Genomic DNA, 11,116 nt, shown 5'->3' with positions numbered 1-11,116 from the left:
AGACATGATGTTTTTATTATTGCTTCTCTCAACGAAAACATGCATGAATATAATTTAGTAAACATCCCACAAAACGAAAAATACTCTTGAATAGGTAGGATGAGTAGGCCGTGTTCGTAGATGAATTACACTTCCTTATCATTCTTCGAATGAATCTATACTACCTGCCTTCCCTAAGAGTAGATTTATGCAAAAGGTAAAGCTGTCGTCAGCCCACTGCCGTGTTTGAATACAGTGCTTTACTAAGCTTATGGAGGCGTTTAGTGTTTGTCATCCTTCGCCCTTTGCCTTGGCTTATCGAGGAAGCCATAGGGGAGCTACAGTTTAACTTGAATTCGAACCATGGTGCAAATAGACAGTTTTCAGGTACACAAATCATTTCAGAAAGAGGGATTCGAACCTCAAACCTATGGATTTGTAGTCTGGCACTTACTCACTGAGCCACCTTTTTAAAAAATATAACTGTCTTTAATAATATTTCGCTCTCCGAAAGATCCGTATCCAAAGACTGGAAAGTTGTACAGGGCACGCCAGTAATCAAGAAAGGTAGTAGGAGTAATCCATTACATTACAGCCACGTATCATTAACGTCGATATGCAGCAGGATTTTGGAACATACATTGTGTTCGAACATTATGAATTACCTCGAAGAAAACGATCTATTGGCACAACGTCAAAACGGATTTAGAAAACATTGTTCCTAAGAAACACAATTAGCTCTTTACACGAACGACGTGTTGAGTGCCATTGACAAGGAATTTCAGACCGATTCCGTATTTGCCGGCCGGAGTGGCCGAGCGGTTCTAGGCGCTACAGTCTGCAACCGCGAGACCGCTACGGTCGCAGGTTCGAATCCTGCCTCGGGCATGGATGTGTGTGATGTCCTTAGGTTAGTTAGGTTGAAGTAGTTCTAAGTTCTAGGGGACTGATGACCTCAGAAGTTAAGTCCTATAGTGGTCCGAGCCATTTTTGATTCCGTATTTCTCGATTTCCGGAAGGCTTTTGACACTGTACCACACAAGCGGCTTGTAACGAAATTGTGTGCTTATGGAATATCGTCACAGTCGTGGATTCGTGATTTCCTGTCAGAGAGGACACAGTTCGTAGTAATTGACGAAAAGTCATCGAGTAAAACAGAAGTGATTTCTGGCGTTCCCCAAAGTAGTGTTATCGGCCTTTTGCTTTTCCTTATCTATTTAAACGATTTGGGATACAATTTAGCAGCAGTCATAGGTTATTTGCAGATGACGCTGTCGTTCATCGACTAATAAAATCATCAGAAGATCAAAATAAATTGCCAAACGATTTAGAAAAGGTATCTGTATGGTGCGGAAATTGGCAATTGATCCTAAATAACGAAAAGTGTGAAGTCATCCACATGAGTGCCAAATGGAATCCGTTAAATTTCGGTTATACGATAATCTAAAGGTCGTAATTTCAACTAAATACCTAGGAATTACAATTAGGAACAACTTAAATTGGAAAGAACACATAGAAAGTGTTGTGTGGAAGGCTAACCAAAGACTGCGTTTTGTTGGCAGAGCACTTCGAAAATGTAACTGATCTACTAAAGAGACTGCCTACACTACGCTTGGCCGTTCTCTTTTAGAATACTGCTGGGGGGGGGGGGGGGGGGGGATGTTGGATCCTTACCAGATATGACTGACGGAGTACATCGAAAAAGTTCAAATAAGGGCAGCAAGTTATGTGTTATTGCGAAATAGGGGAGAGAGTGTCACTGAAATGATACAGGACTTGGGGTGGGCATCATTAAAAGACAGGCGTTGTTCGTTGCGGCGGAATCTCCTCACGAAATCCCATTCATCAAATTTCTCATCGGAGAGCGGAAATATTTTGTGACGCCATCATATATAAGGAGAAAGGATCACCATAATAAAATAAGGGAAATCAGAGCTCGCGCGGAAAGATACAGGTGTTCATTTTCTTTTGCGCGCTATACGAGATTGGAATAATAGAGAATTGTAAAGGTGGTTCGATGAACTCTCTGCCAGACACTCAAATGTGACTTTCAGAGTATCCATGAAGATATAGATGTAGACTTAGATTATGTTATTACAGGAAGTCTTACGCTGAGGGTAAAATATTTTGAAAAATTCATAGTGTATCATCATAGAAGGGACTTACGCTGATAAAATCATTCCTACATTCAAGCATTACGTAAGTATGTCAATTCAGTTGTGTGACACAAGTGCACACACACACACACACACACACACACACACACACACACACACACACACACACATTCCAAAGTCCATGAGTGAATTATTTCAAATGCACAAAAAAAGTGAAGCATCCAGAAGAGGAGGAGGAAACAGAATAAAACTTGACTGGTTAGAGTGTATGTGACATTATTTCAGTGATTACAAAATCGACTCAAATTTAGAAAGAATGTGGCAGTGTGAGTCCACTTATCAGTATGACGTTGCACGCACCACGGCCTGGTGCATGAACTGATTCGGTTGGGAAGGGCGTCGTAACGTCATTGTATTCTCTCCTGTGGCAAAACTTGACCACAACTGTCGCGACTGGTCCTCGGCATCCAGGATGCTACCACTGGAACAGAGTTGGCGTCTGAGCCGGTCCCCGCACACGTTCCATCGGAGGCAGCTCTGAGGCTCTTGTTAGCTACGGAAGTACCTCGGCATCAAGCAGACAGTTCATAGAGACAAGAGCTATGTGTGGATGAAAATTGACCTACGGAAAAGTGCAACCGCCAGTGGCATACTAAAAATAAATGTCGTGTGACTAGGGCCTCTCGTAGGATAGACCGTTCGCAAGGTGTAAGTCTTTCGATTTGACGCCACTTCGGCGACTTCCGCGTTGATGGGGATGAAATGATGATGCTTAAGACAACACAGCACCCAGTCCCTGAGGGGAGAAAATCTCCGACCCAGCCGGGAATCGAACCTTGTTTTTTTATATAACCATATATATTTATTTAAATTATTAACAAAGATACATTTAAAAACATTTCTTTCTATTAACCTGTTACATTCTTAGAGTTGGTTAACGTTACTATCGTTTTATAGGTTTTCGTTTGTATCTTCTTTTCTTTTTCGTTTTTCTCTCATTGTTGTTCCTTGAACCCTTTTACATGGCGATTTGACGTCTTTTTTTGGGTAAAACATTGGAGGACAGGCATAATATTTTATATGTAGCTTCGACACACTGATTTTGAGTTCATGTTTCTGTATGTCATGCACTTGTGACGCCACAGGCATATTGTGCAAGCTGGTTTTGATCTCTTCCTCTAGTTAGCACTGTTAGGTGGGACAGTATGAGGGAATACATCAGCATAACAGATGGAGCAGAAGTGGAAAATTTTTTTTTACCTATACTACAGATTATACATAATTGAAGAAGAAAGAAAAATTGTCATATTATATAAGAGAAGCAGAGAGGGAAGTGTGGGTAAACAATATAAATTTTATAGGGCACATAGTAAAGGTCATTTTAAAAAAAAATTATGAGTAGTTGGCACTTTTCACTAGCAGTGCTTGTATCCTAGACAATGTAGTACAAATAATGAAAAAAAGCACTGTTAGTACTATCGGGCATACCTTTGACACTGATTTGGCTGTGAGCATGACACAGGTTTAATGTGGAGCACTTTGTATCACTGACTTCACTAAGAAGAAACAGTTTAGAATACTATACTTCACTATTTGAGGCGAGAGGAGAAAACACTTTATCTTTTTTGTTGCACTTATTCACTTTCACTGCACACTTTCTTCCTTGTGATGAGTGCGGTGACGTGGCTGGTGGAGGTGCTGAGGGTCACAGGCTGGGGAGGACTCTGGCGATCGCTGTCTGCAGTGGAATCTGCAGGAGGCTTCTGAAGTTCTCGCGGTAGCGCCTGTGCTGCTGGGCCGTCTTGTTCTCCTCCCAGAGGTCCATCAGGAAGGCCAGCTGGTCGGTCTGCCTCCTCGCTACAATGGCGAATGCCGTCATGGCGAGGATCCAGAGAGTCGTCAGTCGTGGAAATGGGTTGCAGTCTCGGGCGGTGATTGCTTCCACTGTGATGCTTCCCGGCGCCGTTCTGCTGATGTGGGCCACCATCTGCTGGCACGCTTCCCAGATGTTGGTGGCTTTCCTGCAGGTGAAATGGTGCTCGAGGGTGCCACATACGTCACACTTGTTACTTACGACGAGTTTTACCTCCGCCAGTCTTTGGTTGGTTGGTACCGTTTTGTTAACTATTTTGTACCATGTCTCCTTTGCATATTTAGGCAACATGGCTTCTGAGACATTTTCCCATATTTGTTTCCAATTGTATTGCGGGAGTTTGTTTTCAGTTTTGTTTTTTGCCGGCTTCCCCCTGAGGGCCCAGTATATTCTGTTGGCTGTGGCCGGGGTTCGCCACGTAGTGCAGCCTAACGTGTCGCTTTCTGAAGGGCAGGCCATTAGGATTGACATTCTGTCGCGCTGACCACTCAGCTACCGGAAGCGGACACGACGATACTGTCACACTGGAACCAACAAATGAGGACACATGCCGCCTGCGACGTACCGTCAGAGCTCCCTCCATCACAACCAGTCGTGTCCTGGTGTCATACACGGTGGTTCCGCGCACCACGATGCCGGGAGTTACGCCACTGCCCCTCTCCAACACGTTTGAAGACCGGACCCTGTAACGGAACATATTAAAGGCTTTACTTTACCGAAGTATGAGATACCCTCCAAATTCAACCTGTTTAACGAGTATTTAGTATTATAGAAATGTTATTGTGTATGTTAACAATGATTGCATAACATGACTCCATAAACAGTCAGCCCATTAAATTATACTGAATAACTGACCCAAACAAAAGTTAATATCACTTGATCACTGATACAGCAAATGTCATCATGTAAAAACACTAAGTTCATCTTAAATAATTAATATGAAGTACGAAAAATAGTGGCCAACTTAAGTATTTTGGATATCTTAAAAAAAAAAATCACCCAGTGAAACCTATTTGTTCAGTAGGAGCGTTTTCACTCAGTATTCACGTAATCAATCCTATTTTAGACGAAAACCAATGTAATTCTTAATAATTCATGTTATTTACTTATTTATGCAAATTAGAGAAGTCAATTGACAAACTTCTAAAAAACGGACTTTTTGTAACAAGGAATTATTCAGTCAAGTCAACAAATATATTTGTCATTTTAATAGCATGTTAAACTATGTCACTCGATGTAAATTAATAACTTTTCTGCACAAATTATGATAACAGATGTACATGTGACTTATAAACTATATCTGTTTTTAGTAGTTCTTTGACAATGTTATAAATACAAACAGCAAGAAGGGCCGGGGGCGCAGTCGGAATGTCACTTTGGTAAAGTGTGTACTGTGTGTGTTATTGTTCGAGGTGGATAAACAATGCAAAGAACATGTAAAAGAAGTACTACTTTGTGTTGTGTCATTGTCTTTGGTGGGCAGTGGAATTAAGATGGCCACCAGAGTAATAAATATTTGAAGTTGAAATATTTGTGGGTTTCGCTTGTTATTTATCATCAAAAGCATATCAAAAATACGGAACTTCATCTTTTTACCCATAGACAACCATATTTAGAGCCAGCATCAACATCGAGACACAGCAGCGATCCAGCAAGCAGCAGCGATTACTACAATGCATTTTAATGGTGCCAACCTAACATCAAGTGCTAACAAGCTCCGTAAATATCTACGACTAGGTGACCATTACAACCCTCATCTCAGGTCGCCGCCAAACTGGGCGGCGATAGTCATCCGGGCGTAGCGCAGAACTGCGCTTCGTCGGTGAACACAGTGCGACGCCATTCATCAGCATGCAGGGGCAGGCGCCACTCCAAACGCAGCCATTTGTGTTTTGGGATTAACAGCAGCCTATACTTGGGACGGTAATTCTCCAGTCCGGCCGCTGGTCTCCAACCAATGGCGCGGGGTGACACAGAACGTAGCAGATTGATGGTAACTTTTACTCACATAGCTGGCACATATATGAAGGGGTTGGAACGTGTTTACTGTTCATGCACAGTATGGTGGACCTCTGATGTGGTCAACCAGAACCCCGACGACGGATACGTGCCGCACTCGAGTTCCTACCCATCCCAACATCGGACCACTGTCACACTTGAATGCCCCACAATCTTGGATGTTGCACGATCAACCATCTGACCAAAAGACTCCCACAATGAGGCCCCTTTGTAACTCTGTGAGGTGCTGATAACGCTGTCTAACACCAGTATACCGCATCTCCGTGTCGTTCACAGCGATCACCTGACGCTGCTCACGCCCTTTACGTACCCTATCAGGCCTAACAGCAAACTACACTAATGCACTCTGGTTGCTGTTCTGCCAGACACAGAAAACCGTAACTGTAACCATTTATATATCCGCCGATGGTGTTTATATGTACGAAGTTACATTGACATATGACCACGTCTTCTCAGTGCTGTACATTCTTTTGGCTTGGATAACTTCAACTTGTAAGTAGGCTATTTAGGTTTTTATGTTGGTAACGTCACGTAGCGCTCTGTATGAAAATCACTGACTGCAGTGCGTAGTTGGACTCACTGTTGGAATATTCGATTGTGTAGTGTTGGGCAGTTGGATGTGAACAGTGCTTAGCGTTGGGCAGTTGGAGGTGAGCCGCCAGTGGTGGATGTGGAGAGACAAATGCCAGAGTTTGGAGAGGTTACTATAAGCCGACGATCTGGTCGTGTGTCCACCAGAAAGGAAATTTGTAAAGATATCTCATGACAACCATCTTTACAAATTTCCATTTTTTTAGAGAACAAACAATGTATTTACCTTAATAATGTTAAAAAGTCATCATATACATGTCTATAAATTCATGACAACCATCTTCGGCTTCAGGCCCAAGCCATAAATGCTACATCGTAACATACTATGGAAGGAAAGTAATCAAAACATGATAGCTGTTTTAATTTTCTGTCACCTACGTCTGACAACATTGGAATAGCAAAAGAGTATTTGTTTCCTTCAGCACACCGTCGACAACTATTGCACAACGTAATACAAAAAACTTCCACCAAAGCTGCATTGCCGCTCCATTATAAGAAAATAAAAATGTTTTCGGCAGGCCAAGTTACGAAAATAGTTCAAATGGCTCTGAGCACTATGGGACTTAACATTTGAGGTCGTCTCTCCCCTAGACTTAGAACTACTTAAACGTAACTAACCTAAGGACATCCCGCACATCTATGCCCGAGGCATGATTCGAACCTCCAACCGTAGCAGCAGCGCGGTTGCAGACTAAAGCGCCTAGAACCGCTCGGCCACAGCGGCCCGCGCCAAGTTGCAAATAAAATTTAAAAGAGTATAAAATGTTGAAAGTTCTTGTGAAGTTTAGCCCGACAACCATTTTATTTTTATACGAACACACCGTTGGTACATATGATGAAAGTGGTGAATTGAAAGAATTGCATGCGTGTTGAGTTAGTTCTAATTTGTTGCCCAAAATTACTTACAGAGTGCCAAATTTCTCAAGTCTTCTTTAAAATTTTGCTTCATGTGTTTCACAATTCCTGTGCCATGATTGTAGGGGGCCTAGTTAGACAAAGTTTTCATAGAGAAACCAAATCTGGAGTCCGCGCCCGGTAGCTGAGTGGTGTACTCGCTTCGGCGGTACATATACTAAAATTGGAACAACACAGAGAAGATTAGCATGGATGACACGCAAAATCGTGAAGCGTCCCACATTTTTATATAAATATCGCCGGCACGGTAGCTCAGCGTGTTCGGTCAGATGGTTTAGCTACCCTCTGGAAAAAAAAAACTGAAAACGGATCAACGAACAACCTGAACGAGTGTCATCGGACGTCCGGCACGAACAAATTCAACGGACAATATAGAACCAAAAAAAAGTGGTCAACGCGACTGAATGTCAATCCTAAGGGCCCGGGTTCGATTCCCGGCTGGGTAGGAGATTTTCTTGGCTCAGGGACTGGGTGTTGTGTTGTCCTAATCATCATCATTTCATCCCCATCGACGCGCACATCGCCGAAGTGGCGTTAAATCGAAAGACTTGCACCCGGCGAACGGTCTACCCGACGGGAGGCCCTAGTCACACGACATTTTTATTTACTAAGTCTTGAAACATACTGTTTGAATACAAAACAAGTTGAAAGATCGAATCACTTCGCGATACGCGCACGAACTGAGAAGAAGGCCTCTTAGTTAAGTCCCTGTTGTTACGACGTCGCATACTACACTCCTGGAAATTGAAATAAGAACACCGTGAATTCATTGTCCCAGGAAGGGGAAACTTTATTGACACATTCCTGGGGTCAGATACATCACATGATCACACTGACAGAACCAGAGGCACGTAGACACAGGCAACAGAGTATGCACAATGTCGGCACTAGTACAGTGTATATCCACCTTTCGCAGCAACGCAGGCTGCTATTCTCCCATGGAGACGATCGTAGAGATGCTGTATGTAGTCCTGTGGAACGGCTTGCCATGCCATTTCCACCTGGCGCCTCAGTTGGACCAGCGTTCGTGCTGGACGTGCAGACCGCGTGAGACGACGCTTCATCCAGTCCCAAACATGCTCAATGGGAGACAGATCCAGAGATCTTGCTGGCCAGGGTAGTTGACTTACACCTTCTAGAGCACGTTGGGTGGCACGGGATACATGCGGACGTGCATTGTCCTGTTGGAACAGCAAGTTCCCTTGCCGGTCTAGGAATGGTAGAACGATGGGTTCGATGACGGTTTGGATGTACCGTGCACTATTCAGTGTCCCCTCGACGATCACCAGAGGTGTACGGCCAGTGTAGGAGATCGCTCCCCACACCATGATGCCGGGTGTTGGCCCTGTGTGCCTCGGTCGTATGCAGTCCTGATTGTGGCGCTCACCTGCACGGCGCCAAACACGCATACGACCATCATTGGCACCAAGGCAGAAGCGACTCTCATCGCTGAAGACGACACGTCTCCATTCGTCCCTCCATTCACGCCTGTCGCGACACCACTGGAGGCGGGCTGCACGATGTTGGGGCGTGAGCGGAAGACGGCCTAACGGTGTGCGGGACCGTAGCCCAGCTTCATGGAGACGGTTGCGAATGGTCCTCGCCGATACCCCAGGAGCAACAGTGTCCCTAATTTTCTGGGAAGTGGCGGTGCGGTCCCCTACGGCACTGCGTAGGATCCTACGGTCTTGGCATGCATCCGTGCGTCGCTGCGGTCCGGTCCCAGGTCGACGGGCACGTGCACCTTCCGCCGACCACTGGCGACAACATCGATGTACTGTGGAGACCTCACGTCCCACGTGTTGAGCAATATGGCGGTACGTCCACCTGGCCTCCCGCATGCCCACTATTCGCCCTCGCTCAAAGTCCGTCAACTGCACATACAGTTCACGTCCACGATGTTGCGGCATGCTACCAGTGTTAAAGACTGCGATCGAGCTCCGTATGCCACGGCAAACTGGCTGACACTGACGGCGGCGGTGCACAAATGCTGCGCAGCTAGCGCCATTCGACTGCCAACACCGCGGTTCCTGGAGTGTCCGCTGTGCCGTGCGTGTGATCATTGCTTGTACAGCCCTCTCGCAGTGTCCGGAGCAAGTATGGTGGGTCTGGCACACCGGTGTCAATGTGTTCTTTTTTCCATTTCCAGGAGTGTATTTTCGTCGACTACAGCAACGGCTGCGAGAAACTGGTACGTCCGCAACTTTCCGAATGGACGTCCTTCGTCACATAGAAGAGAACCCGACGATCAGTACTCGGAAACCATGGGCTCCTGTAGAGCACACAGGTCACCGCTCATTGTCTTCGCTGTGTGCTTGCTGTGGAGGGAGAGTTTGAAAGTAATCCGATCTTCAAAATTATTGTGCAAGCAAGCTGTACATTCCCGGTTATGAGTTCCTCATCAAAACATTAACTTCTAAGTCTCCTCTACAACATCCTGGATAAAACTATTCTATGACGTTTCATCCCCGACTGCAGCAGACAACTTCGGAGGTAAAACAGCAGTTGCCTCCGAAGATGTCTTCCGCAGTAATAGACGAAACGCTAAAGAATAGTTTTATACATCGATCGCGTCCTCGCAGTCCCGAAATTTTAACTGTAGTAAACTCCGACTGCGAAGACCTACATTGTGTGGTTAGTTCCTGTATAGTTCGTGCAATCGCTGTAGTATTCAAGGAGGTGATTCGTGAGCCGTATGTTGCCGCGTATCCCAACTTTCAACAATGAAGGCTTCAATGTGCAATGGTTTTAAGCTTAATGACGGACTGTGACACGAAACTGGAACCTGGCTTTCGAGGTCATAGATATCACCAAATGTCCTACCTTGGCACGACTCAGAAACCATCCTGACAGATTCACTTCAGCCAACACCTGTCTCTTAGTCTGCAAATATCACAGAAGTTCTCCTGCTTATTTTGCTGAAATAATATCTCTGGAAGAAAGCTTATCTCGGAGGACTGGTTTAGCCACAGACAAGGGGACGGTTTCCAAATGATCTTCCATTCTGCAGCCCATTGGTTACGAAAGTGGATGTGGATATGGATATAAATACTATCCGGAGACATTGGGGGCAGGACTTAAAGTCGCATACATCGTATTATTGAAACAACTGCAATACGATTCCAGCCCTGCGGCATGGACAGCTGCCTTGAAACTCCATGTCCAGTAAGGTAGACATCGCTTGGGGTGATCAACAACACAAGCGACGTTGTCCATAGCTTTTAAGGAGTATTGAGCAGTGCAACTGAGACCGATGTCAATTTTCCTCACGATATAGCACTGCCAATGAGTGCGGTCTTGTAATAATTTACTGTGCACGTGTTTTCCTTGAAGGCGGCATATCGTAACATACCCATTTCCGTTTTCACACAGGAAGCGGATCAGGCAATCAATTTCCATTGTTCTAAAAGCCCAGTCACGGTTTCCCCTGATAACTGATTAAGCCGAAGCGTCAACAACAGCCCACATCCGTCATTAATTCGCTACCGAGGCCCGTATGTACTACTAACAGCTAAAAGGGAGCGCTATTCTACTAGCAGGTTGCCTATCTAACGACTTCCGGGGGCAACAAAAATTATATTTTCAACGTTTCATACGGCTACCGATCGAATTTAAAAATTTA

The 11,116-nt window shown here is 44.8% G+C and overlaps 1 pseudogene; it reads left to right on the top strand.

The window, feature by feature from the left end:
- The first annotated feature begins 7,627 nt into the window (after positions 1-7,627).
- LOC126357175 (U6 spliceosomal RNA) lies at positions 7,628-7,721 on the top strand (annotated as a pseudogene).
- The last annotated feature ends 3,395 nt before the right edge of the window (positions 7,722-11,116 follow it).

Source organism: Schistocerca gregaria, chromosome 3, assembly GCF_023897955.1.
Source record: "Schistocerca gregaria isolate iqSchGreg1 chromosome 3, iqSchGreg1.2, whole genome shotgun sequence".
NCBI lineage: Eukaryota > Metazoa > Arthropoda > Insecta > Orthoptera > Acrididae > Schistocerca > Schistocerca gregaria.
The sequence above is the reverse complement of the archived record's forward strand: the minus strand, read 5'-3'. Positions and strand labels throughout refer to the sequence as shown.